We start from the raw sequence: 27,672 nt of genomic DNA, 5'->3' as shown, positions 1-27,672 counted from the left end.
AGGGAGTTGAGTGCAGCAGAGGTGCTACAAGGTGTGGAGCAGGTGGAGGAGCTACTGTGGGTGTGGTAAGAGCACCCAGCCATGGGAGTTAAGAAGGAGCCTGTCCAGACAAGACCAGAGGACTATGGCCCCAAAGAGCCTGAAGGAGGGCCACAAGCCAGGGGGGCTACAGATGAGTGAGCCAGGGAAGGTAGTAGCCCCTGGACTAAGCTGTTTGAGGCTACTCCTTGCAGGGTCCCTGGGTTGGGGCCTGGGATAGAGGGTGTGACTGGGCCCCCCCTTGCTCCCACCCAGCCACCCCACTGGCATAGCCATAGGGAGCACAGACCCAAGGGGCCAAACAGGCCCACCTCATCACAAGCCACAGTAATGTTTACTCAAAGCAAACAAGAGTTGCTGGTTCTGGAGAGAAAACAAAAATAGCCTGTATGGTCTCCCTGAGTCTGAACTCAACCCCTTTGTGTGAGCCTTTAGACCCAGTTTGTGTTGGGGGGAGGGGAGGTAGGCCCTTCCTGCCCCCAGCCCATGCAGTCCATCTATTGTCTTGGTGGTATTTAGCCAGTAAGAAAGAGGGAGCCAAGAGCAGATCTTGCATTTAAATAAGATTTCAGTCCCTTGTGGCATGTGACCAACCGCTCAGCTTCAGAACCCCAGTCCAGTGGTTAGAGTCCCAGCCCCCTGTTCACCCCCCAAAAGCTGGGAGAATCAGTTTCCTTTGCCCTGGCCATGCTTTTTAGCAAACCCATTCTTCTGACAAGCACAATTGATGATTCTTGTGTTAGCTGCTGCAGGGAGGTATTGGGCATGGCCACGGGCTGCCTTGTTCTGTACTTGGTAGCTACAGCTACATGCTCAAAATGCAAGTCACATTCTTCAAAATGGTGGTTACAATGTCCTGGGATGGTCAGGATTCGATACAGATGTGTACAGCCATGTGCCAATCTGTCACATGAGTGCCCCTGGTTTTGATGTTTTCAGACTGAGTGTATGCCTTTACTGCAGAGCTTAGCTGAGTCCAGACATCCAGGTATGGGCATTGGGGTAAGCCAAGCCCAACTTGCAGAGACACACTTGATTCATAATCATGGATCCCACTGGCCAGGCACTAACCAGGGTTAGGTGCTAGGAGTTTTGGGGCATATCCCAGGGTGTAAACAACAACAGAACTGCTAAGGGCTGCCTGCCTCATTACCTGGATGGGGTCACCAAGCAGTGCAACCTCACTGGGAGAGGAAGTGGAGATCTGCAGAGGCCCGGTTCTTCTGGAGCACAAGACTTCTGAGGAGAGGCTGAGGGAACTAGGTTTGTTTAGTCTGCAAAAGAGAAGAGTGAGGGGGGATTTGATAGCAGCCTTTAACTACCTGAAAGGGGTTCCAGGGTGGATGGAGCTAGGCTGTTCTCAATGGTAGTAAATGGCAGAACAAGGAGCAATGGTCTCAAGTTGCAGTAGGGGAGGTCGAGGTTGGATATTAGGAAGAAGTTTTTCATTAGGAGGGTGGTGAAGCACTGGAATGGGTTACCTAGAGAGGTGGTGGAATCTCCGTCTTTAGAGGTTTTTAAGGTACGGCTTGACAAACCCTTGGCTGGAATGATTTTAGCTGAGGTGAGTCCTGCTTTGAGCAGGGGATTGTACTAGATACCTCCTGAGGTCCCTTCCAACTCTAATCTTCTATGATTCTTACCCCACAGTGGCATGGGGGTACAGTGAACGCGGTGTATCTGCCCATGCACGCTAACATTCCAGTGGTGAACCCAATAGCCCACCCAATCCCTGAATGGTCCAGTGGCTGCCGGACGTGATAGCATGAAGGAGAGTCTGTGAATGATGGTGATGGTCTTTGGGGCTGGTACCAGGCCTGAGGTTGGCAATTTGCTGGCCACCACAGTAAACAGCTGCACAAACAGCTTCCTGTGTTGCTGTTAATCCTGCTCTGACATGGTCCAGGTGCTACTGCCCCACTTTATCCTACTTCCCACCATTCCTCTTTTTCCTTGTGATATTCCTGGTGCTCATCTCGCCTGCATATGACGTCACTGTGCATTTCTTTCAGCGGGTCATCCCTGAACCTCATAAATTGAGGCCTGTATTTACTTGGGATGTCTTTTATTTCTTCTCTACCCGTTAACCTGTCCAACAGCTGCTGCAAGTCAGGTTACCAGCCCAAAGAAGCCATGGTAAGTATTTCAGATGTAATGATTTAATTCATTAAGAAGAAATACGAAAACAGTTTGGGGCCTAGTTTGGGGGTGGAGGCATTTGGGCATTCTGACCAGCAGCCCGTTACCAGTATTAGTTTTAATGCTGTTTCAGGCAGGGGTAGCTTTGGAAGATGTTAATCTCCTAGAAATCTCTGATTAGAAGATGGATCAATTTTTCCAGGCTTGTAGCAGAAGACCGCGTAGTTGTGTGAAGGAGATATTTTGCCTCCTGTTGACTGACTAGCAAATCAATGACTGGAGAGGCTGGTAGGCTACAGGGGTGGTTGTGGAAAGTTTACCCTGCCCAGGAACTTCATCGACCAGCTTGATTTTCTCCTGTATGAAGAATTCGCAAGCATCTCCTGCAAGGGGTGGGGAAGCATTCGGACATGCCTTAGCAGGATGCTGAACTAGGATTCAGAAGCTTGCTGCCAACAGGACTGCCTTTTCAGCCTTGGGGTGGCACCTTGAAGGCTGTCCCACAGTAGGGGACCTCCCCAGCGGGTACATAGCAGGTTATACTGCACTCAGTGTAGCTGGCACAGAGCTGGACTCATCCCATTGCTGAGTGGGATTATTGCTGGCGAAAGTTGCAGCATGGACATCTCCGTGGTCTGAACCTCTCTATTAATCCACAAAACAGGCACAGCACGGGCAGCATCAGTCAGCTTCCCCCAACACCGTACCTTCCAAGGCACACTCCCCACGCACCCTCATCCTATTCTGCAGAGACCCTGTCCGTCCATGGATGAGAGAGGAGTTCAGTCTCAGTGGCCCTGCCGGGATCACCGAGATCACCCAAAGTGGGCCAGTTAGTACCGGTGGTGGCTTGCAGAAGTGGACACCTTCTCTACCAGGAGCTGAACAGAGTCCTCTACAACAGAGGTCCTGTGTACTTGATGGCAATGCACCCCGGTATAGGCGTCACTCGCTGGCTGACAATTCATCCCCAAATATGCTGGGCCCCCACTTCCAGCTGTGCCTGAGACCCTTAGTTGCTCTCTATATTTCCAAAGTCTCTTTTTAAAGTGAGGAACCCAAAATTGCCCTCAGCATTCCATGGATGCCCTTGCTGAGGCTGAGCTAGTGGCATTATCCCCTCATCTGTCCTGCAAGCCTTCCCACATTTGCTGTGGGTGAGTTTCTGTGGGAGTTTTACAGCCCATTTATCCTTCATCATGATCCCTGGGTCCTTTTCTGCATCCCAGTGCTGTGAATTGCCATGTCCCATATTACTGGGAGAGCTAGGCTGAGACTCTTCAGCTCCATCATCACTATGCTGATCTATATTAAATCTCATCTCGCTTATATCTCCCCCGTGCCATTTCCCTCTGTCATCTGTGTTTATTAGCCCTCCCTGTTAGTTATCTTCTGAATTCAATTCACTTTCATTTTGTTCTCTATCACCAACACATCAGGTGAAAACCACAGGGCCCAGCGCAGATTTAGGGGGCCCTCACTCCTTGGTGCCTTCACTCCGGGGGTGCGATCCCATGGCTAGAGGTCCGGCAGGCTTCTTTACTTGCAGTCTGGTGATTCTCCAGCCTTTTCCCAACTTTAGTTTATTTTTCTTTTACGTTGTGCTGTTGAAATACCTTTCTTGATGTCAAAGTGAATTCCTTCCTTTGTGCTATCTGGCCCCAGTGCCTGGTGGGAAAATGCCCCGGTGGTATTCAAATCCCCCCAGAGACTAACTGCTCTGCTCTCCTTGAGCATCTCCTCAGGATTCCCTCTGAACTGGGAGGCTGCCTGGTGTGGTGACTGTTCCCCTGGCTTTTTCAAAGTTGTGACATGCTGTATCCCACGTACATCCTTATGGTGTGATTTGTATATCGTTCATGTTCACCCTTATAGTGTAACTGTGTATTACTTATTGCAAAGTGTGCCATGTAAGGTGTCTTTTGAATGCTCATTACGTACTGAACATTATTGTTATGGCAGTATATTTCCTGCAATGTCATACCCGTGTACAGATATGGAACTCTGCTATGTACTATTCCCAAATGTGTGTCCCATATGGCTTGAATAGATCCAGGCAAACCCCAAGCCAAGTGAGGGTTCATGCCTTGCAGAGGCATGCATACAGGAACAACGGAATGGCCTGAGCACCTGATAAGGTGATGCTCATTTGGCTCAAGTGGAAGAAATCATGCCCATTGCTGGAGATGGCTGATCGCCTTACCCCATGGGGTGTCAAGGAAACTTGTTAAAGGCAGAGGTGTCTTTGTCTCTGGAGCTCTCCCTTGGAATCCATCTGCAATGCAACATCAAGGATACTGAGACTGCCCACAAGGTAGGGGGGGCTGGCTGCAGGAGTCATCTCAGCCAACCTGTGGGTAAGCTAACATCACAGACTGAAAGGCTACTGAAGTGTTGAGTTTAGGTTAGGATGTGATTTATTCTTTTAGGTAACTGTGGTTAAATCCTTGATTCATATTAATCTGACTTATCACTTAAAATCTTGCTGTAGTCAAAATAATCAATACATTTATTATCTAAAATCGTGCATGTGGATTGAGTGTGTGTAAAAACTTGACTTAAAGTGACAGAGCTGGCGCATATCAATTTCTTTGATAGATTGACGGACAAATGTAATGAACTTGCAGGATGCAGTATACAGCACTGAACCCTGTAAGATGGCAGTGTCCAGGATTGCATCTGGGACTAGGGGTGTTTGCTGGGGGTCAATGCCATGAGCGGCTAGGCAAAAGCGCTCCTTCACTGGGTCAGGGACCAATTTCTTGCAGGAGGCTGGGTGTGGGCCGACCCAGGAATGGGTGGTTCACACAGCAAAGCAGAGTAAGTTGGGGTCCAGGAGTGAGGGATCGGGGTGACCCAGCTACACACCAGTCCAGATTGCCCGGGGGAGGAGGGAACGTCACTGCCCTGGTGGTATTCAAATCCCCGCAGAGACTAACTGCTCAGCCCTCCTTGAGTCTCTCCTCAGGATTCCCATTGAACTGGGAGGCTGCCTGATGTGGTGACTGTTCCCCTGGCTTTTTCAAGGTAATGAAAGGCCAATTACTATCCCCAAGAGGGTAGTGACAATCCAGGGAATAGCCCTTCTATTGCCATGCTGGGTATCTACAACAAGTAACTCTAGCAACCCTGTTTCCTTGTGCCCTAAAGCTAATACAAGCTGTACAAGACCCTTTGGGATGCATGGCCTTTGCCTGTCCAGAACCCTTATGGACAGCCTAGTACTGTTATTGCAGCACACCTCTCTGCCATTTCCACATTCACTGGCCCAGACCTTGCCTTTGGAGAGCACAGGACAACCAAGCACAACTGTCAACGTCTCCTTTTCAGTCGAGGTGTAGTTTCTTCCTGCCTTGTCAGGGATCTCAGTGAAAATAAAAATGGCTGCTGCCCTGCATGAGGCACACACCTAGTCCTTTGGAAAGTGCATCTACCAATAATGCAAATGACTTAAGTCATTGGACTGGTTCAGTGACCAGTGTTTTAACTGTTGAAATTCCTATCTGTCTTCTCAGTTCCCTGAAGAGCTAGTTGGTCACATACAGCTATTTTATTATTATTCCTCTTACTTTATTACCGTAGCTCCCACAATTGCCATTTAGGATCAGGGCCCTGTTGGGCGGGACAATGCACAAACACCTAACAAAGGACATGCCCTGCCTCACAGACCATAAACTCTAAATCTGTCCGTTGTGTTCCTGTTCGACTTCAGAACAAAATCATGCAGTAGATTTTCTTCATCATGTGTCTAAAAATCATTATAAGGAGCAACCCTCCTTACTCCTTTCACCATGCTGAAGAAGACACTTAAAAGCCAATCAGTGGGAGGAGCCACATCGCCCATATCTATGCCCTTTAGTATTGCAGAGACCTTTATCTTGTTATGAAGATCTAGGATTGCTATGGGGAAGCACAGCAGGAAGTTACATGTGATGGCTGGGATTCTCAAGGGACTACGCCAAAGTTGTTAGGGCGGGTTGCCAATTTAAATCCCGAAGAAGACTCTTTCAGCCGTGGAGCAGAAATGTCTATCTTCTAAGCTTTATAACATCTGCATTATTTTTAGATTTGCATATGACCTAGTTAGCCAAAAAGATTATTAAGGGTTTACTGGGCTTCAAGCAAATTACAGTCTGTACTGGAGGCCAGTAAAGGCTGAAAAGTCCTGCTTGCTTACTACCCACATTATGTCTATGTCCAAAGACTATGGCATTTTGAGACAAGGTAGTTAATGGTGTTGATTTAATAGACTGATAAGGCAGATAGGGAGATAGGAACTTTTAAGTACTTTAGACCCTCTGATGGCCAGTGTAAGGTTTTTCTTTCATATTGTCTAGTGCTTGGCTCAGTTTAAATTTTTGAAGTCATGGACCTGCTGCCATTTCCCCAAAGAGGCTATGCCACTGTCTAACAGACCTCACTGCTGGGAAATGTTTGTGAATATTCAACCTATATTTTCCTTTTCTTAATTTCATCTCATTATTCTCAGCTCTAATCCCTGGACCCTAAACAATTCCTCTGTCACCCTGCTGATAGACTCCTAGGGTGGGATTTTCAAAAGCCCACAGAATTGGCTGAATTCTTTGACTGAGGTCAGTGGTAAAATGCCCACCGGAGTCAGTGGGAGCTGCTAGTACTTTTAGATCCCTAATCTTGTCTTTGGGACAGCTACTGCTGGGTAACATCCATCCCTCATACAGTCAGGTCCTCAGCTGGTGAATGTTGACATTGACTTCATACAACACCTGCTAAGATGCTGATCCAGCAAATAATGATGCACTCACATGAGTAACATTAAGCAGGGGTCCTTAGCTCAAGTGGCATAAGGAGGCTAAATCTGTTTTGGGACATCGAATGCAAAATTGCTCAGAAAAGGGAAAAGAATCCCCTGACGATTAGATCCGTTCACGAGCTTGGACTTTAGAGTCTGTGGCAAGAAGGTGGGGAGTTTTGTACCAAATACAGTCTGAAGTTAGCTGTTTATGGTCATATATATACTTGTGAAGTATATGCAAAAAGAGGAAGTACTTCCAATGACTCATTCCAAGTAGCTAGATGTAGGTGAAGGCATGCTTTCTCTACATCCTCTTGAAAGAGGAAGAGGAATGGGGTGGAGCTGAGGAATGGGGTGATAAATAAGACTTACCTGGAGATTTGGCGGCAGTTGACTGCTGTGCTTCCCTTCTGCGTGGTGTCTTCACTGCACTGCACCACTTGAGGGGGTGGTTTACCAGTGTCGACTTCTTGATCGATTGAGCGGGTCTACACTATAGACATACCCATTGACTGAGAACTAGGAAACAAAATAGTGTCCCTCATGCTGAATGAGCAGGTCTGGGGGTGCCTGAAGTAGAAGCAGGCCATGATTCAGGAAAATGAGTGCCCAGAAGTTTTATAAAGTCTTATTGTTATCCTTCTCTGCAGCCCAGCTTTCCAACAGCATGAACAAATCTAGTCGAGTCATCTCTATATGGTTTCTGTTGGTATCTTTATTCAATCTTCAGAAGGTTGTACTGTTCGCCATCTCCATGTAAACATTTCAGTTGGGCATGTACAGAAATAGAACAATTTATGTCTTAGACACAGTTTGTTGTAGGTGATTTCCCCAAGACATGCAAAGCTGCTTAAGCTTCATTAACCTGGTTTCTGAAGCCAGCCATGCTGAGAATCTAGCACAAGGCTGTGGAGAGGAACAAACTCCATTCTGGTTCCTTCAGGATGGTTGATCCAGCTTACCTGGATGGCACAATGCTTTGCCCTCAGTCTAAATTTACAGGGATGGGGGTGACAGTCAGGCTTTTGAGAGATTTCAGCATCAGACATTCTGATATTTTTAAAGATCGCCAATATAAAATCTTTGATCAAACATGCATGGTTTCACCGTGTACGGATTGGATGTCTAAGTCTATGGTCTGATAGCCACCAAAAAGAACTATAAGGCTGATCACAGGAAAAAGTGCACATGTTGATATTTCCTTGGTCAAATCAGCAAGAGTTCCTGTGACAGGACTGCAGTGAAGCTTGGACGGGTCTTCATCACACAAGGCCCTGCTCCTTGGAGAATGTAGAATCATAGAATATTAGAGTTGGAAGGGACCTCAGGAGGTCATCTAGTCCAACCCCCTGCTCAAAGCAGGACTAACCTCAGCTATATCATCCCAACCAGGGCTTTGTCAAGCCTCACCTTAAAAACTTCTAAGGATGGAGATTCCACCACCTCCCTAGGTAACCCATTCCAGTGCTTCACCACCCTCCTAGTAAAAAACTTTTTCCTAATGTCCAACTTAGACCTCCCGCCCTGCAACTTGAGACCGTTGCTCCTTGTTCGGTCATCTGCCACCACCGAGAACAGCCTAGCCCCATCCTCCCTGGAACCCCCTTTCAGCTAGTTAAAGGCCGCTATCAAATCCCCCCTCACTCTTCTCTTTTGCAGACTAAACAAGCCCAGTTCCCTCAGCCTCTCCTCATAAGTCCTATGCTCCAGCCCCCTAATCATTTTGGTTGCCCTCCGCTGCACTCTCTCCAACTTGTCCACATCCTTTTTGTAGTGGGGGGCCCAAAACTGGACACAATATTCTAAATGCGGCCTCACCAATGCCGAATAGAGGGGAATAATCACTTCCCGTGACCTGCTGGCAATGCCCCTCCTAATGCAGCCCAATATGCCATTAGCCTTCTTGACAACCAGGGCACACTGCTGACTCATATCCAGCTTTTTATCCACCGTTACCCCCAGGTCCTTTTCTGCAGAGCTGCTGCCCAGCTCGTCGGTCCCCAGTCTATAGCTGTGCATGGGATTCTTCCTTCCTAAGTGGAGGACTCTGCACTTGTCCTTGTTGAACCTCATTAGATTTCTTTTGGCCCAATCCTCCAGTTTGTTTAGGTCACTCTGTATCCTATCCCTACCCTCCAGGGTATCTACCACTCCCCCCAGCTTAGTGTCGTCCGCAAACTTGCTGAGGGTGCAATCTACCCCATCCTCCAGATCATTAATAAAGATGTTGAACAAAACCGGCCCCAGGACCGACCCCTGGGGAACTCCGCTTGTGACCGGTTGCCAGCTAGACATGGAGCCATTGATCACTACTCGTTGAGCCCTATGCTCTAGCCAGTTCTCTATCCATTTTATAGTCCATTCATCCAACCCATACTTCTTTAACTTGTTGATAAGAATACTGTGTGAGACAGTATCAAAAGCTTTGCTAAAGTCAAGGTATATCACATCCACCGCCTTCCCTACATCCACAGAGCCAGTCACCTCATCATAGAAAGCAATCAGGTTGGTCAGGCATGACTTTCCCTTAGTGAATCCATGTTGACTGTTCCTGATCACCTTCCTCTCCTCCAAGTGCCTTAAAATGGATTCCTTAAGGACCTGCTCCATGATTTTTCCAGGGATTGAGGTGAGGCTGACAGGTCTGTAGTTCCCTGGATCCTCTTTCCTCCCTTTTTTGAAGATGGGCACTATAGTTGCTTTTTTCCAGTCGTCAGGGACCTCCCCCTGTTGCCACGAGCTTTCAAAGATAATAGCCAACGGCTCTGAAATCACCTCAGCCAACTCCCTCAGCACCCTTGGGTGCATTGCATCCGGCCCCATGGACTTGTGAATGTCCAATCCTTCTAAATAGTCTTGGACCCGTTCCTTCAGCACTGTGGGATGTTCGCCTCCTTCCCATTCTGTGCCACCCAGTGCAGCAGTCTGAGAGCTGATCTTGTCTGTGAAGACAGAGGTAAAAAAGACATTGAGTACCTCAGCTTTCTCCACATCCTCCGTCACTAGGTCGCCTCCCTCATTCTCTAGGGGGCCCACACTTTCTCTAATCTTCCTCTTGTTGGCAACATGCCTGTAGAAACCCTTCTTGTTCCCCTTCACGTCCCTTGCTAGTTGCAACTCCAATTGCGCTTTGGCCTTCCTGATTTCATTCCTGCACGTTCAAGCAGTGTTTATATAATCCTCCCTAGTCATCTGACCAAGCTTCCACTTCTTGTAAGCTTCTTTTTTGCGTTTAAGTTCGCCAAGGACATCTTTGTTAAGCCAAGCTGGACGCCTACCATATTTGCTATTCTTTCTGCACATCGGGATGGTTTGCTCTTGTGCCCTCAATAAGGTCTCTTTAAAATACAGCCAGCTCTCTTGGGTTCCTTTCCCCCTCATATTAGCCTCCCAGGGAATCCTGCCCATCAGTTCCCTGAGGGAGTCAAAGTCCGCTTTTCTGAAGTCCATGGTCCGTATCCTGCTGCTCTCCTTTCTTCCTTTTGTCAGGATCCTGAACTCGACCATCTCATGGTCACTGCTGCCTAGGTTGCCACCCACTTCTACTTCCCCTACCAAATCTTCCCTGTTTGTGAGCAGCAGGTCAAGAAAAGCACGGCCCCTCGTTGGTTGCTCCAGCACTTGCACCAGGAAATTGTCTGCAACACTCTCCAAAAACTTCCTGGATTGTTTGTGCTCTGCTGTATTGCTCTTCCAGCAGATGTCAGGGTGATTGAAGTCTCCCATGAGAATCAGGTCCTGTGAACTGGAAACTTTCCCTAGTTGAGTAAAGAAAGCCTCATCTACCTCGTCCTCCTGGTCTGGTGGTCTGTAACAGACACCAACCAGGACATCACTCTTATTGTTCTTGCTTCTAAGCTTAACCCAGAGACACTCAACTGACTTATCTCCAGCTTCATACTGGAGCACAGAGCAGTCATAGTGCTCTCTTACATACAGTGCAACTCCTCCCCCTTTCGCCCCTGCCTGTCCTTCCTGAACAGTTTATACCCATCCATGACTGCGCTCCAATCATGAGAGTTATTCCACCAAGTCTCAGTTATTCCAATCATGTCGTAGTTTGACTGTGCCAGGACTTCCAGTTCTTCCTGCTTGATGAATGTAGTGCAGGGGGATGCAATAACTGAGACATTTGTGGAAGTGTAACAAAACACGCCATCATATACAGGCTAGATTTCCAGCCAAGTTAGGCATGAAATTGGACATCTAGTTTGCACCCAGAATTACCCAATTGCACACACAGCTCAGGTAACCATGAGTGCAAGGTCAATTTTGCATGCTCAGTTACCCAGTTTACACAGGCCTGGCTTGGAGCCTGCCTGCTTGAGACACTGCTCTCTTCATGTGACATACTGCCACAGCTGCTATTTGAGACTGATCCTCTTATAATCAAAGCAAGAGGGCTGCTGGCAAAATGCTCTCCCTAAGAGTCCCTTTCTTTTAGAGCACTCTGCCCCGCAAGGCCCAAAATAGCCAACGTGTGTTGTCCTTCTGGACGTGCAGAAATCCCATCCATTTGAGTGAGCACTGGCAGATGGCTGAGGATAGGGTTTTTGTACAGTGGGAATGTTCAGTGTGTTTTAGGAGGCCATGGCTACATACTGGGTGATGAAATGAGGAGTGGTAGGTGGGTTGACTGATGTTTTGTAAATCCCGTGCTGGTGCATTTTGAAGTGTGTGTCAAAAGTGCTGAAAGCTGTGGCAGGGCTGCACCTTTTGGGGTGGAGTTTCTTTAGATCGACATTTAAATCAATAAATAATGGCATGCTGAACATACTTGGAAAGCTGGCCCATAATGTATGTATGGGAGCACAGTCAGCAGGATATCCAGCAAACCCGCTCCATTTCATTAACATTTGCTTTAATTTTACTACAGAACAAATGAAGACACCAGCTGTGTTATCTAACTGTGTATTTTATTAGCAAAGAAGAATGGGCCCTTTACAGCTTGCAAAATGCCATGTGCCCTTCCAGTGAGAAATGAATTGTGTGTTTGGACAGAATAACCTCAGCAACAAAGGTGCAGCTGGAGCGTTAAAGATAGAATCAGTAGCAGGGCGATCTGGAAGTTGCTTGATTTATATGGATGACGGTAAATGGGGCAATGACTATAATGTGATGGAAGACGACCTATTTGACATACATAGAGCATTATGGTAAGTCTTTGCCAAAGCTTCTAGGATTAGTGGATGTGGAAAGTGCAGATGCAAAAGATGTCTGTGAAGCTACTGTCAAATCTCTTGATTCAGATACCATGGTGATGGGCTTTAAATAAAGAAACCTAGATAGACAGAAGATTTAATAGATTTAATCTTGAGAAAAGAGTAGGGTTGAATATGCACACTGCGGCTGCAAGCATAGTGTGGGGGGAAAGCCTTGTGTTGTGAATGACACAAGATAGTCCACATCTCCATCAACCTAGCAAGCTTGAAAGTCCGGACACCGGCATTGTGAAAGATATATCAGAAGGTATGTGCCAAAATTTGGGTGGCGGATAAAGAAGATATGCCAAGCCTTTGAGGTTCATCTCCTACAAATGGGCACTTTAAAAGAAATGTAATGGTTAGTTAGACAAAGGTAAGCTGTAATGTGTGCTCTAAAAAACTATTGTATTGATTGAAATGCATCTAGAAAATATTGCTCTGGTGTAAAATGTGAATAATCAGCAGAAGCTCAGGGCTATTTCAAAGAGCTCAAAAGCATGCATTTTTGAAAACTCTTCATTAGTGATTTGGTATAACAATTGGTGGGGTGTCAGAGGAGCACTTAGTGCTGTAAAATAGAGTGTGGCTGTGCATCACAAGAGGCGTGTGTGTGCTAGGATGGTCATCATCAGCAACTTGGTCTCCCCCTGAAGGCTTGCAGCAGCTTTCAATAGGTCCCGGCCACTGAGTGTGGAGGTATTTGGATTCAGGTTTCTGGTACATGCACACCTCTAGCAATAACTACAGAGTAAGAAAGGCTTAAAGGTATAAAGCTATCTGGGAAGGATGGTGAGGAAGATAGCTATATTTAGGCACCTAACTCAGTGCCATAATTTTTAAAAGTCTAGAGCATTCAGAAGCTCCAATCGAGCTAAACAGATTCCAATGGGTGCCCAGCATCTTGAAAAGAGGCTACTTATTTAATGAGTCTCACTACTGTTGCCCCTTGGCTGGAGCAGCTGGCCAATATTTGGTGCCTTGATGGGTTTTTTTTCCATTAGGAGGAGAAATTGGTGAAATGAGTCAGGTGTGTTCTTTGGTTTAATCCTGTTTATTTACACAGAATGTGCATGAAAGTCCTATTTCCATGAACACAGCAGGAACAAACAACAGCAAGCAGTTTCCTTGCTCACAGTTTCCAAGCCTGCCTGCCTCCGCAGCCCAACACAACAACTTAATAGTAAGATAAAGATACAGCGCCATCTATGGGTGGAGGTATTGGGTGGAGGTCTACTTAAATTGTGGAGAAATCACACATTTTTCATGGGTTGGTCACGACGTAAATAGAAAATTAAATTTGCTATTTATGTCATGATCAACCCATGAAAAATGTGTGATTTCTTCATAGCATTCTCAAACTGGGGGCCCTGACCCAAAAGGGGGTCACAAACCTATTGTAGAGGGGATGCAGGATTGCCACCCTTACTTCTGTGCTGCTGCTGATGGCGGCTCTGCCTGAAGCTGGGCAGCAGGAAAGTAGCAGCTGCTGGCTGGGTGCCCAGTTCTGAAGGCAGCACCACCACCACCAGCAGTTATGAAGAAGTAAGGGTGGAAATACCATACCATGCCACCTTTACTTCTCTGCTGGGTGGCTAGAGACCAGATTTCATGGTCTGTGATGTGATTTTCATGGCTGCAAATTTGATAGACCCTTAATAATGATCATTACAATTCTCCTTCTTCTAGTGGAACAAGTATTTAAAACAATAACTCCTATATGCAGTCATGGAGACATCACTTGGATCTAGATTATTAGCAAATGCAGGGTTCATGTCCTCCAGATAAGGCCTAACCATTTGTGGACAGACTATGTATTGAAGACTTCAGTGTGGTGAGGTCCCAAGGACATTCCAACAATTCTTCTTCCACAACTAGACTCTCACCACTATCCAGAGGAGCCTGCTGAGGTATCAAATCATCTTCTACATCCCATCATCAATGTTTGCCCTCCCTTTTCTTCCAATGAAACTACACACCATTTCTCCCTGCACTGCCAAGGGGCGAGTTCTTGTTTTGTGTATCAGGAAAGATAAGTTGTTTGTTTTCTTAATTATTGGGCAAGGTCCCCTCCGAAAAGGAGTAAATTTGGAATTTTTCCCAGGCTGCTTTTTTCAGTTGCGTAGCCACACCTCCACTTCCTGGATGGACACAAAATTCTCCTTTTTCCTGACATCTTGTGTCTGGCAGGCTCTCTTCTGGCTCATCCCCTCCTCCACCTTCTGGACTGCTGTCCTCAGGTCATTGATATAACAGTCTGCCATGTCACCCACCTGGGTAGATGCAGGGGGTCTTGGCAGGTCTTGCTGCCTGGACATCAAGTCACAGGGGAGCCTGGGGTTGCAGAGTACAAAAATAATCTCAGAGGGGAGTAATGGATAGTTGAATGCTGGATGGTGTTATACACAAAGACAACGAAATGTGTCTTTGTATTCCGGGCTTGTTGGTACTCACTAAGGCTATGTCTATACTTAAACTGCTACAGTGGAACAGCTGCAGCACTGCAACTGTGCTGCTGTAGTGCTTCAGTGTAGACACTTGCTATGCCATCAGGAGGGGTTCTTCCATTGGTGCGGGTAATCCACCTTCCTGAGAGGCAGTAGCTAGGTCTACGGAAGAATTTGTCCATCAACCTGGCGCTGTCTACACTGGGGGTTAGGTCAGCATAGCTGCATCTTTCAGGAGTGTGGATTTTTCACACCACTGAGAGATGTAGCTACGCCAAGGGAAAGGGGGTGTTGGGAGTTGAGTCCTGCCTGTGGTGCTGGAGTTGTTACTTGCAGTGTTCCAATAAAACCACATGATGCCTGTGAGCAAGTGTCACCGCAGTTTTAATGTTTGAAAAGGGGCCTGCATTTGAGACGTCCTCACCCGCTGGCTGTGGTGAGGCTGAGCGTTTGTGCAGGCTGTCATGTTTTAGTTAGTAAGGTAAAAAAAAAAAAGATGAAACTCTCCACCACTAATTTCTTAAAGGGCCCATTTTAAATTAATTTTAATTCATAAACTAATCCGTAGATGCACCTGAAAGTCCTCGAGAAGACAATCTTTACCCAGAAATTACATAATGTATATTTGGGGAGGATACACTCTATTCTTCATACAAAACATAGAAGCTGAATCCTTGTCTAAAGTAAAACCCTTAGTGCAACCTTAACTCAGGAGTTTTGACCAGCACCTCCACAGCATACAGTGCCAAGTACACTTTGCTGGAGATGAGTCTAGTCAGGCAACAGCAAACTTATGGCCCTTGTGTGTGCCAATTTTTTCTGTGTGTCTCTTTGTAGTACAGCAAGCTTTACAGACATTGACATACTAGATTAGTCTTCACAGTAATAGATCCTGCATCTAACGTGTCTATCTCCACATACCCCATAAATGACAGACAAATCTTGACACTGCAGTTACATCCTGGTCATATCACATCAATGTCACATTGCAGAGCTCTCCATTCACCACGCAGTGCAATCACTCCAGAGTGACAATGCTGTCACAACTAATGGGCATCTCTCTGCAATGACTTCCAGTCACATGGCATCACAGTAATTTTGCAGTGACACCACCATTAGGGCACAATAAATTCCCTCACTGCACAACAACTGCAGCAATCACACCCCATGGTCACTTCACAGTCACAACGCATCATGGCTTCTTTGCTGTGACACGGCAGTCAGAGTAAATCATAGTCACTGTGGGGCCTGATCTTAGTCCATGCAACACTGGCACTAACCCCAATGGACCTGTAGTTTGCACCGAAGATTATCTGCACTAGCACTAGTGGAAACCAGGCTGAACATTTGACTTTGACTGTTTTAAAAAAATGAGACATAGTCAGTTTCTCCAGCTTTTGGACCCCTCTACTTCTCTCCCCATGCAGAACATGTATCAGCATCTCACCAACGTTGACATCATTCCAGGCCAGGCCAGTTATATTTCTTTACTCAGGGATCCCGACAATCTTCAAAGGGACAGATTGGACAGCCTGTACTAAGAAATGGAGATGACCTCCATCCCATCACAACCATGATACTGTGGCCAGTTTGCACTCACCCTTTGTAATTCAGCCTAGTTACTCTGAGACCACTAAGATGCGCCACAGCAGTAGAGGCTCCTTGGCATGGCTTTGAATGCTCTGGGTCCATTATGTAAATATCCTTCTTTGTCTGCCCAGCTAACGGGGGCAGAGCAGTTCTGTGTGTGATGGGTTGGGTCCCTCAGGTACCATGTGACTGAGGGGTGCTCTGACAGCCCCATGCTCTGAAAGATCAATAGGATTCAGTAAAAGAATAATGAATTAGACAGTATTAACTATTTATCAAAACCCAGTATTTCTTAAAGGGCCAGATCCCCAGGTGGTGTACATCATCCAAGTGCCATTGAAATCAATGGGACCAGGTCAGCAGCTGGGGTAAATCAACTAAATTCCATTGAAGTCAATGGGGCTAGATCCCCAGCTGGTGTAACTCAGCACAGTTCTATTGGCTTCAGTACATTTAAATCAGCTGAGCATCTGATCCCCAAAGTTCTTTTTTTTAAGTATTTGGTGTGGACATTTGGGGGTAATTTATAGGCCTGATTCAAAGCCCACAAAATCCATGGGAGTCTTTCCATGGATTTCAGATCCTACATTAGATACATGCCCAGCAGAAACTAGAGAAAAATAGAGTTTTTCCCTAGAAATTCTGAGCTCTGTTGCAACTTCTAATAATGGTCACACTGAGGTGCGAGTTTTGTAGCATGTAGTCTTCTCCTAAGAGTTTCTAGCATCCTATGTTCTCCTGCTGCATCTGGAGTCTGGTGGTGTTGGGTCCATATACGCTTAGTCTCCTGGGGCGCTTCATTGTGACAGCAGCAGGGCAAATATGAGGGGGAGCTTCTGAAACTGCTCATTGAACTAACACTGAATGAGATGGATGTGCCTGGAGAATGTCCTTCTCAGTGACCACTGGATCCTGAATATGTTTTGACAGGTTTCCAAGCAGGTCCTGGCTGCTCGAAGAACAGACTGATTGCAAATATTCCACTCCCTCTCACTTAGTGTTCATTTCAGAGGAAGCCGCTTGCTTTAAGCATGACTTTTATTCCTCTTCACTTAAAGTTGGGCCAAAATGGGTAATGAGCTGTGAAATGTCATCGTTTTCATATTGCACCATACTAATAACAACACTCAGCTCATTTTCAGAAAGCTTTGTTGCCATTGACTACTCAGGCCAAGATTGTTAAAGCTGGGGGTCAAATCCTGGTTCCCTCTGAAGTCAATGTTTTTTTTGCCATTGACGTCAGTGGAACCAGGATTTCACCCGGGGAGCCTAACGTAAGATACCTACATTGGTATTGTCATGCTGGACTGGGCTAGTGGCTGCTATAAATCACAGACCTGGCTAAAGCTGATGGCTGGGCTGAACACCCTTTATTAGAAGCCACCGCCCAAGGTGCTAAGCAGCGTGGTGAGGCCTGAGCAGAAGCTGACTATAAGCAAAGAGCCAACAGTGTGGTTCTGTCTCTTCACTCCCCCATTACTCATTGGGTGGGCAACACTTGCCTTCACCTTGTCCTGCACTGTGTTGAACCTCCCCAGACTGGGTCTCCTTTGGAAGATCTGTTGTTGTACCAGCCGGGGCCATACACTGTTCATGCCAGATCTCAACACAAGATCAGGCTGAGTCTATTCTCACTGCCCTCACATGACTGAAAGCATCCACAACCACATGTTGTTCTGACAAGTCACTCCTAGCTCTTTCACTGTCTGGGCTGCTTCACAGCTCTCGATCTCTGCCCTGGTGAGAGGCTTTGAGTCACAGGCTACACTGGCCCCAGGGTCTGCACAGCCTGCTCAGTCACATGCATTGCTCTGACCCAGAATGCCCCCTTGGGCCCAGCTCGGGACAGAGCAATCCTAACTGGATCTTGGTAGCATCAAACTCACACAGGGTCGCTGCAGCTGTCCTTTATTCTTAGGGGTATTATTGCATGCTGACCTGGCTTCGCCACCACTTCATTCTGAGCCTCTCCAGGGAGTAGTTCCTCTCCGTCATCCTGTAGCCATGGTAGAAGCACCTGTAAGGCCTCAAGATGCTCCCCAGAGTCCATGTTTCCTCCTACCTACACTCAGCAGGGGGGATCTGAATATTGTCCAGGATGCATATCTACCTGAAAGACCCATGCTCTGCAGTGGGAAGCTGCTGGTAAAAGACTTTGGCATCACCGCCTAGAAACACTGCTAGGTGCTGTGCTGCTTTCTCCTCAGTCCACTCGTTCAGAGAGAGCAGCAGCTCAAAGCCTGTCAAGTGCTCGCTGAGTCCAGTCTCTGCTGCTTAGCCCCATGCTTCCTCTGGAGCCATATGCCACCAACCCATTAGCCACATGGCTTACTTGGGTCACATCTTCAAGGTGCCTTCATAGTCATGATAGAATACCTGAAATTCTGGAGCATCCATTCATTGTCAGACATACTGGCTGTCCCTAGTATTCAGTGACCAAAATATTGCAGCGGAGATGGAAACAGTTAGGAGCAATGGCGTTTATGGAGTAACATGTGAGTAAAATCTAAAAGTAGCCTGTGCTTTAGATGTTAGGCTAGGATTTACTGTGCAAGAAGCAAACTGGGCAGGACAGTGGAGACTGGGCAGAGGCTGAAGGAGAGTAGATGTCAGCCTGCAGTTTAAAGCAAGGGACAGTAAAGGGACTGAGAATGGTGCTGGCCAGGGGACAGGGCTAGGGCTGGGGTGAAACAATAAGAGCTGTGTGTTGAAAAGTTGACACTCCCACTCAGCTTTCTTCACTGAACAGGGCTGGAGTGTTGGGCTGTGTGTGACAGCTCTGGGGCTGGGCCAGTATAGTTCTGGGGACCATCCATTGGTACAGCATTCCCTCCACCTCCCAAAAAAACTCCAGCTCAGTTTCCTCCTACGACTCACTCCATCTCTTGGCATCTGCCCTGCAAACAGCACCAGAACCCCACTCCACTCCCACTCCACACAGTTTGCGACAGCACATAGATGTGACGTCAAATGCTTAAATAGGGCCAAAAAAAAAAAAAAAACCCTAAGAAATTTATACGGGAAAAATTTTCTGAGAAAGAGTTAAAGCTGCTGCATTCCTAATGCAGCTATTACAACCCCCCTCCCCCCTCAAGCAAGGAAATGAATAATAAAGAAGCGAACACCTTCTGTCTAGCCCCACACCCACAGAATGGCATCTACAGTACATTAAGATGGAGGTTTGTCTCTAAAAATGACCCATTATTTTTAATAGATTTTATTTACATAATTTTACTGTCTGTTAAGAAGGACTTTTAATGCATTAACTGCTGCATAGTTACCTCAGACCTTTTGAAGAAAGGAAACTACAATAAAGATGTATATCTCCTAATGTTTTGGGTTTCAGACAAAAATTTTACTGTAAGATGGGAGTGCTTTAAAAAAAAGCGTAGTTCCACTGAACAAGAAAATCAAGTTAGAAAAACTGTATTGGAAAACATCTATTTGCACACAAAATAATGTAAAAATAATGAGTCCATATTCCCCTTTGATGTGCATGGCACATGCTCCTTTAGAGAAATTCTGTATTTCAGAGATAGTGTGCACATCGTGCAATGAAACGGTTGTTATGGCAACAACTCTCAAAAGCAAGTACTTAACTGAGAAATGTGTTCCACACAGCCATAGAAAAATGAAAACATGAAAACAGAGGCAGGAAGAATGGCCAAACAGAAGCAGAATGAGATGGCAAAAACATTTCTGATTTACAGACACACAGAAAAGCAGGAGAGACTTATTTATTTCTTTTCTTTTTAAAGCTGCATCTGTTCTTGGAAGGTTTAATATGCTTTTTTATTTGATGTTTGTGCTTCAATAATTAAAAAGTGCCATTTCATAATAGGCCACCTTTATTGCTACGGAGCCAAAGAATGGAAGGGAGCTGACCTTATGTTAGTTTGGGCTGTGTTCAAACAGTGCACCAAATCTGTAGCGCGCAGGCAACAGACATGATTACCAGTAAGGATAGAACCCACGAGCTCCAAAATCATAGTTGACTATTCCTTGATATAAAGAAGCTGTCAGTAGAAGTAAGTCTTTTATCCTTCCTGGCCTGGGCACTAGAGGGTGATATAGCAGCCTGAATTTAGCCAGTGCACTGTACTCCACATTTTGTCAGAGATTTGTTGCAATAGATCTAGTCTGCTCCCTTTGCTCACATGGGCATTCAGTCGTTGCACTTGGCTGGACCATGGAGCTGTGTTTAGCAATTACTGAGTTTTCTTGGACCTGAATGCACAAAAGGGGCTAGGCCTTGTGACATTGATGCTCTTTCACACAGAGTTATTTGGGCCAGAGCAAGAGAGCACCACACAAGAATGACTCTGTAGTCTGGTGTTTAGAGCCCTCACCTGGGAGGCAGGAGACCCCCTACTCCAATGAGTCATTATTTAATCTAAAGTACAGCAACTGAGATTGAGAGAGCCCAACATCAGAATATCCCATAGCTCAGTGGTTAGAGCACTTGCCTGCCAGCTGGCAGATCCCTCTTCAAGTCCTTTCTCTCCCTCATGTGAAAGGGGGACTTGAACTGGAGGATCTCCCCTGTGATGCTGCCCAGAAGAGGTGACAGCTCATGCCAAGGCCCTTAGGCCTTACTGGACACTGACAAATGCGTGCCTGGAAAGCAGTCTGTCTCGCCTGTATGTTGGTATTGTTAAGATAGGTGTTGGACTTACATCAATGTATATAGTGTTTAGAGTTAGAACAGCTACCGGATTGGGTCCCACACAACATAGGTGGCAGAACATCTGTCTTCTCCTGGTTTGTGAATCGCTCTGGGGGCCTAGGTGTGAGATGGGCATCTGATCATCTAAAGGAAGTCTGCAGAGCACATGCACAGGGGCAAAAAACATAGACACCTAGGGAACGTGTACTGCAAAAACTTAGGTGTCAAGCAGTGCTTAATTTGTAATGAAAGAGGTGCTGGGACTCAAGCAATTTTTTTACATTCATAATGATGCAGCAAGCCCAGATGTGCCGGGGCTATGAACTGCCAAGCCCAGAGGTCCCGAGGTCAACCCTGGCCAGCCCTGGCACAAATTAAGCACTGATATCAAGTATGTTTAGGTGCCTCAGGTTTCAGCAGCAGTTTTTTGTGTTGCACTGGTCCCAAAACTGGGACTTAGGCTCCTAAAACAGGATGTAGATGCTTAATTCCTTTTGTGCAGGCCAGGCCCTGGCGACTCCTGTGGAGATGCTATTTGTGGTTAATCTCCATTAAGGAGTCTTGGTTCACAACCTATGTACTGCTCTGTTCCATTCACAAGGACTGATAGCTTTCTTGATGCACTAAGAAAAGCTATTGTTTATCAGCAAAGAAAAAAGGTGTACTAGTGATGGGCAAAATTAAAAATATTTGGAGATTTTTATGCTTATTCCAAAATCTTTGCTCAAGAAAAAGGGCTGGGAATCTCAAAGCTGGCTTTTTTGGGGACGTTTTCAGTATTCCTTGGTGATGGACAGGTCAGAGATACAGCAAGACCAGCCTTTCTCGTGATACTTCAATAGTTGGCTTGTGTCCAAGGGAGTAGAGAGTTGCAGAAAAAATAAAATAAAATTGATAAAAAGAAAAAGATAACAAATCTACTTGAAACTGTAGTGCATCAGGTACCCGAACCAAATCTAGCTGATTTCTCCATCCATCTATTTCTGTAATACTCCTCACTGTACCTTTTGGTGCAAAGATTTGCTTCTTAGTTTATCTGGACTGCTTTGCCCATTCCTCAGAATAGGCGGGAGGGCCTCCTCAGCGGAGATCCTAGGCTCAGCATGGAACGCCCTTTGGCTCTTTCTGGCCAGGACTCCTGCTGCCAACAAACACCAGGTTGGCAAACACAGCCTCCCCTGGGCTGGGAGCAGAGTTGCTGGTACTGCATTCACTGTGGCTCACGGGCTAGACCCTCCAGTCCCACACCATATGTCACTGCTGTGGAGTGCCCATGCTTGCCCAGGCAGTGGTACCAATCACTAATGGATATGTATAGAATCTTGTAGACTGTAACATTGTTACCTGTATCCCACCTGAAGGAAGCCTGCTTCTATGACTATAATGAATGAATGAATGAATGAGACCCATCCCACATTTATCCCCAGTGCTCAAACTAGACTACTGAACATCTTGGAGTTGTTTTGTTTTTTCAGAAGAGCTCAGGGCCAGATTTTCAAGTGCTCATCACCCTGCAGCTCCTATTTTGACACTTAACCGAACAGCTAATAGAAGGCAGAATTCTCTGGCATTTGTGACTCACTCCCAACAAGACAGGTGAGGATGCATAAATTAAAGATGATACCTGAATATCTCCAGTTTCCCTATGGAGTTTTATAGCAATGCAAAAGCCTGTAAAACGTTGCTTCCAGTCCATCCACTCTGAAGATTTGTCAAAAATGAAGTTCTCTGGGGTATTGAAGAGTGGCATGTTGATGAGCAAGTTTGCAGATGATACTAAGTTGAGGGGAGTGGTAGATACGCTGGAGAGTAGGGATAGGATACAGAGTGATCTAGACAAATTGGAGGATTGGGCCAAAAAAAAATCTGATGAGTTTCAACAAGGACAAGTGCAGAGTCCTGCACGTAGGACGGAAGAATCCCATGCACAGCTACAGACTGGGGACTGACTGGCGAGAAAAGGACCTGCGGGTTACAATGGACAAGAAGCTGGATATGAGTCAACAGTGTGGCCTTATTGCCAAGAAGGTTAATGGCATATTGGTCTGCATTAGTAGGAGCATTGCCAGCAGATCGAGGAATGTGATTATTCCCCTCTATTCGACACTGGTGAGGCCACACTTGGAGTATTGTGTCCAGTTTTGGGCCGTTCACAACAGAAAGGATGTGGACAAATTGGAGAGAGTCCAGCAGAGAACAAAAAATGATTAAGGGGCTGGAGCACATGACTTATGAGGCGAGGCTGAAGGAATTGGGCTTGTTTAGTCTGCAGAAGAGAAGAATGAGGGGGTATTTGATAGCAGCCTTTAACTACCTGAAGAGGGGTTCCAGGGAGGATGGAGGTAGGCTGTTCTCGGCATTGGCAGATGACAGAACAAGGAGCAACGGTCTCAAGTTGCAGTGGCAGAGGACTAGGTTGGATATTAGGGAAAAAGTTTCACTAGGAGGGTGGTGAAGCACTGGAATGGGTTACCTAGGGAGGTGGTGGAATCTCCATCTTTAGGAATTTTTAAGGTGTGGCTTGATAAAGCCCTGGCTGGGATAATTTAGTTGGTGTTGGCCCTGCTTTGAGCAGGGGGTTGGACTAGATGACTTTCTGAGGTCCCTTCCCTCCCTAATATTCTGTGATGCTATGAGCTCATGCAATTTTTGTTGCTCTTTTTTTGATTCTGCTTCCATCTGCAACCTTTATTGCTTTTGTCCTTCTGTTTCTGTTCTCCTCAGGTCCTAGTTTACTTCTAAAACCATGTCATGTACCAGATATAGACAGAACTTGCACCCAGAGAGATAGAAGATGTATTCTCTTTAAGACATCTTTTAATGAATTGCTAGGAATGGCTGTTGAGAGCTTAAGTAAAGTGTGTTACACACAGCACCACACTGGCTGAACAGTACATTGGAATTTAGCATTCCATTACACCCAGTGCCCCTCCTGTTCCCCCTTGCACAGATCCCAGCTCCTTCATTTCAAAAGCTTTCATCCACCCCCCCAAACATATCCCATAAAGCTTTCAACCAAAACAATATCATTTTGTCATTTTCTAATTTCTTTTTCCAGAAAAAGAACCAGTTTCAGCCAGGTCTGCCCAGTACTTTCCCACAGGCCTCCACTGTCCTGGAAAGAGAGAGCTCCAAATACAGCTTGTGACATGAAGTTCTCCCAACCCATCCTGCATCTTCCAACCCATCCTGCATATGTGACACTGGCTAGATTCCGAGCAGAGAAGCCCTAGTTTTTGTCCCATTCCATTGTCCTGCCTCCACAGATGCCAAAAGCTCAGTCCCAATCTAGTCAGTTATGAGTCTAATTTACACCAGCTGAGGATCTGGCTGTTTTTCTGCTATTTAACCAGGAGTATCCTCACAACAGGAGAAACCCACATCAGCAACTGCATGGAGACCACTGGGGTTACTTGGGCTGTCCACCACCAAGAACAGATCTATTGGCTGAAACTGCACATTCTATGGTGGAGGCAAAGAAATGGTTTTTAAACATCTCTCTGCTTCTGACAAACAGCCATGGCATATGACTTCAAAAAGTCTTTGAGATGCATCCAGTGAGCTTCTGTGGTGCAATGTGAATGTAATCTTCAAACTTCCCCAGCCCCATCTTAACTTTATCCTGGGACTCCTACAGGACTCCAAATGGATACCCTGTTTCAAATCTAGAAAGAATTAATAGTAAATGGTTTACAGAGTAAATGGTTACAGATTATTTTCAGTTGTGGGGACTAATGAGGGCCTTATTATCCTCTCACATCAGTTTTACACTAGCAGGTAACTCCATTAACTTCACTGGAGTTATTCCTGATTTACAACAGTGTAAATGAGAGGAGAACCAGGCTCTGACTCTTTAACCATGTTGACACTGTGACGGGGTCCATTAGACCTTCTCTGCTCCCTGCTGGAGGCATCAGAGCCCTAATGCCCGCTGCACGGGCTGGGCTACCAACAAGATTTAGACCTCCAAAGGCCTAGAAGGATCAGGAGGAGACCCTAGCCAATTGGGAGCCAGCAGGCCAGTGAAGCAGGCTTACCTGCTTCTTCTCAGAGGCAGTAGTGGGTGAGACTGGACAGAGGAGGAGCTCCTCAGTGGTATAGCAGAATCCAGGGTCCAATCAGGGCTTTGCCTTCAAGTGCTGCATCTAAGCATTCACCTTTGTGGTTTTGCTTGTTTATTTAAAGACACAGATACATTTCGGAGTTTATTTTTATTTAACCGTGTAGAACCTGACACCGAGCTTACAGCACAGGCCACCCTGCTCCAAGCCAATGGCCAAAACTAGTGCACTCAGGCAGGCAGTGCTGATCCCACTGCAATAGCCTGGAAGCAGTGTCCTACCAATAGAGCCTTGCACGGATACAAATATGTGGATCCACATCTGATCCGGATCCGCGAGAATAATCTTCTATCTGACCTGCAATCTGCCCTCCCTCTTTTAGACGTATCTGCATCCCCACTACCAATCACCTGTTTCCAGCCAGCCACCCCCCATCAGCTCTTGAGCCCCCTGCCGCCACAAACATCTGATCAGCTGTTCAGCCCCAGCTGCCACCTATCAGCTGATCAGCTGCTCCAGCCACACCCCAGAAGTCATGGAGGTCCCAGAAAGTCAGTCCATGACCTCTGTGACCTCTGATCCGCGATCTGCAAAAAATGGTCCATGGATATCCACATTTGCATCTGGGGATGCAGACATCCACAGATATAAAGCAGATATCTGCAGATTTGCAGGGCTCTGTCTATCACTGCCCTAGATTTTGGCCCTGAAACATACCACTGGATTACCAATGCACTGTTATTTTGCTCCAGATAGATCAAAATGTGCTCGTTGCCTCATATTTGGGATGGGAAAGTCGCTTAGACATGATTTCTACTCTTCAAAGCAGAAAATGGCCTGGTATGTGAATATCCCGACCCCCTGTCAGGACACTGCAGCATGAACATCCTATCACCTTTTATGGAGTTCATTACTAACTCTGAATTTCATTTCAGAAGCAGACACAGAATAACTGGATCAGGATTTATACTCTACTGTGCGTGACAATTGAAGAGAAAGATTTATCCATCTCACCCAAATGGCAGCAGGGCTTCGGAATCCTCCTTTGTAAATAAGTCACTTACACATCCCAAAGGCAAAGCATGGACTTGTAAATGAAAACTTTTTCACACAAATCTTTTGTCGGGTTTATAAACCTTCTGAGCGGATTTGTAACTCCAGACGCAGATTTGTATATTTGCTGCAAGATTTGAAGGATTTAAAAATCCATCTCTTGACTTGTGAAACAATCCAATATTTTAGAAACCAGGTAGCTAAACCTAAGACTAAAAGTACACAGCACTTGGTTCTGAAGGTTTATTGACAGGATTTATACATTAGAAAGGAGAGCTAATGTAACTCAGGTGTATTAAATCCTGATTTATTAATAAACTCTGAAGTAATAGCTTTACAAATAACTCCCAAGACATTTAAAAGAGCTTAACCCTTAGAATACTAGCATTTGTCAGACTGCTGTCCACACGCCTGCTAAGGAGGCTATGTGAGCATACAGGAGACCAAATTCATCGATAGGGTAACACCTTCCAATGATTGCAGTAACTTGTCCTTCCCTCTAGAACAGAGGGAATTGTACCTCTGAAGGGTGCCTGTGAGGCACAGCACCCCTGGAGCTATTCCTGGTGCAATGCTGCTTACTCACCACCAGGCCTGTGTCTCCAGGCATAATCCAACCCTTATTGATTAGAGGCCAAACTCTTGCCCATTAGGTAAGTGCTCCCCAAAGAGGTCCCCACAGTGCTGCTAATGCCAGTCTGTTGTGTTCTGGCTGCAATCCCCCTCCACTCCACAGAGTAACTCCACATTCTTCCTGCTAGCACATTGAGGCTGCTTCTGACTCTAGACTAGAGCCTCCTATAGCTCTTCAGTGCCCCTTACTGGGACGTGATCGCTGTCCTCTGCAGATCTGATGGAGCACCTCATACCCGGCCCTTTCTCAGGCCATGCAAATGGAGTGGAGATCACAGCCGCACCCCCCGACACAGGCGATGCTGTGTGGATAGTGATGAAGACTCTCATAAGTTTCCAGAATCCCTTCTTGGCTAGCCAAACAGCTGGGACGGAGGACAGGAGTCACAGAGAGAGGAAAAATGCCCTTCCCCTTGCTCCTAGCAGCCAGGAAGATTTGAGGGAGGGATAAATGGACTCACTATATCAGATCTAGAAATAACTAATAATAAATTACATGAGGCAGGATTCTGTAACATCTCTTGCTTTAATGAGCTGGAGAGGGGGTGAGCACTGAGGTAGCACAAAGAGAAGGTGACACAAAGTTATTTAAGTTCCAGAGCGGTAGCTATGTTAGTCTGTTTTTAGCAAAACAGAGAGAGTCCTGTGACACCTAAAAGACTAACAAATTTATGTGGGCATAAGGTTTCATGGGCAGGAACCATCTTTGTCGGATGCAAGTTATTTAAGTTAGTCAAGACCAGGGAGGAGTTCCAGGAGCCTCAGAGAATTGACCAAGGTAGGTGATCGGGCAACGCAAGGGCAAATGAAGTTTAGTGTATCAACAAATGCAAAATAATGCATGTTGGAGGGAAACCCTGAAATTATTCATACGCCTTAGAGGGTTCTAAGTTAACTGGTCATCCAACAACAAAGGCATCTAGGCATCACTGTAGATAGCTCAATGGTGATATCTGCGTATTGTGCAGCCATGGTCAAAAAAGCAAACAAGATGTTGGGACGCATAAATAATGGGATGGAGAATAATACAGTTGCAGTTAGAATGCCATTATATAAATCAGCGATGCAG

The 27,672-nt window shown here is 46.1% G+C and overlaps 1 long non-coding RNA gene across 1 annotated transcript; it reads left to right on the top strand.

Moving 5' to 3' along the window:
* Nucleotides 1-26,298, top strand: LOC137157407 (uncharacterized). Its single transcript, XR_010921116.1, has 3 exons — nt 1-65; nt 25,674-25,757; nt 25,853-26,298. It is a non-coding gene; the product is annotated as an uncharacterized lncRNA (long non-coding RNA).
* Nucleotides 26,299-27,672: the final 1,374 nt, after the last annotated feature.

This window comes from Emydura macquarii, unplaced genomic scaffold (assembly GCF_026122565.2).
Source record: "Emydura macquarii macquarii isolate MOO-44397 ecotype Brisbane River unplaced genomic scaffold, CSIRO-AGI_Emac_v2 contig_1483, whole genome shotgun sequence".
Lineage (NCBI taxonomy): Eukaryota > Metazoa > Chordata > Testudines > Chelidae > Emydura > Emydura macquarii.
The sequence above is the reverse complement of the archived record's forward strand: the minus strand, read 5'-3'. Positions and strand labels throughout refer to the sequence as shown.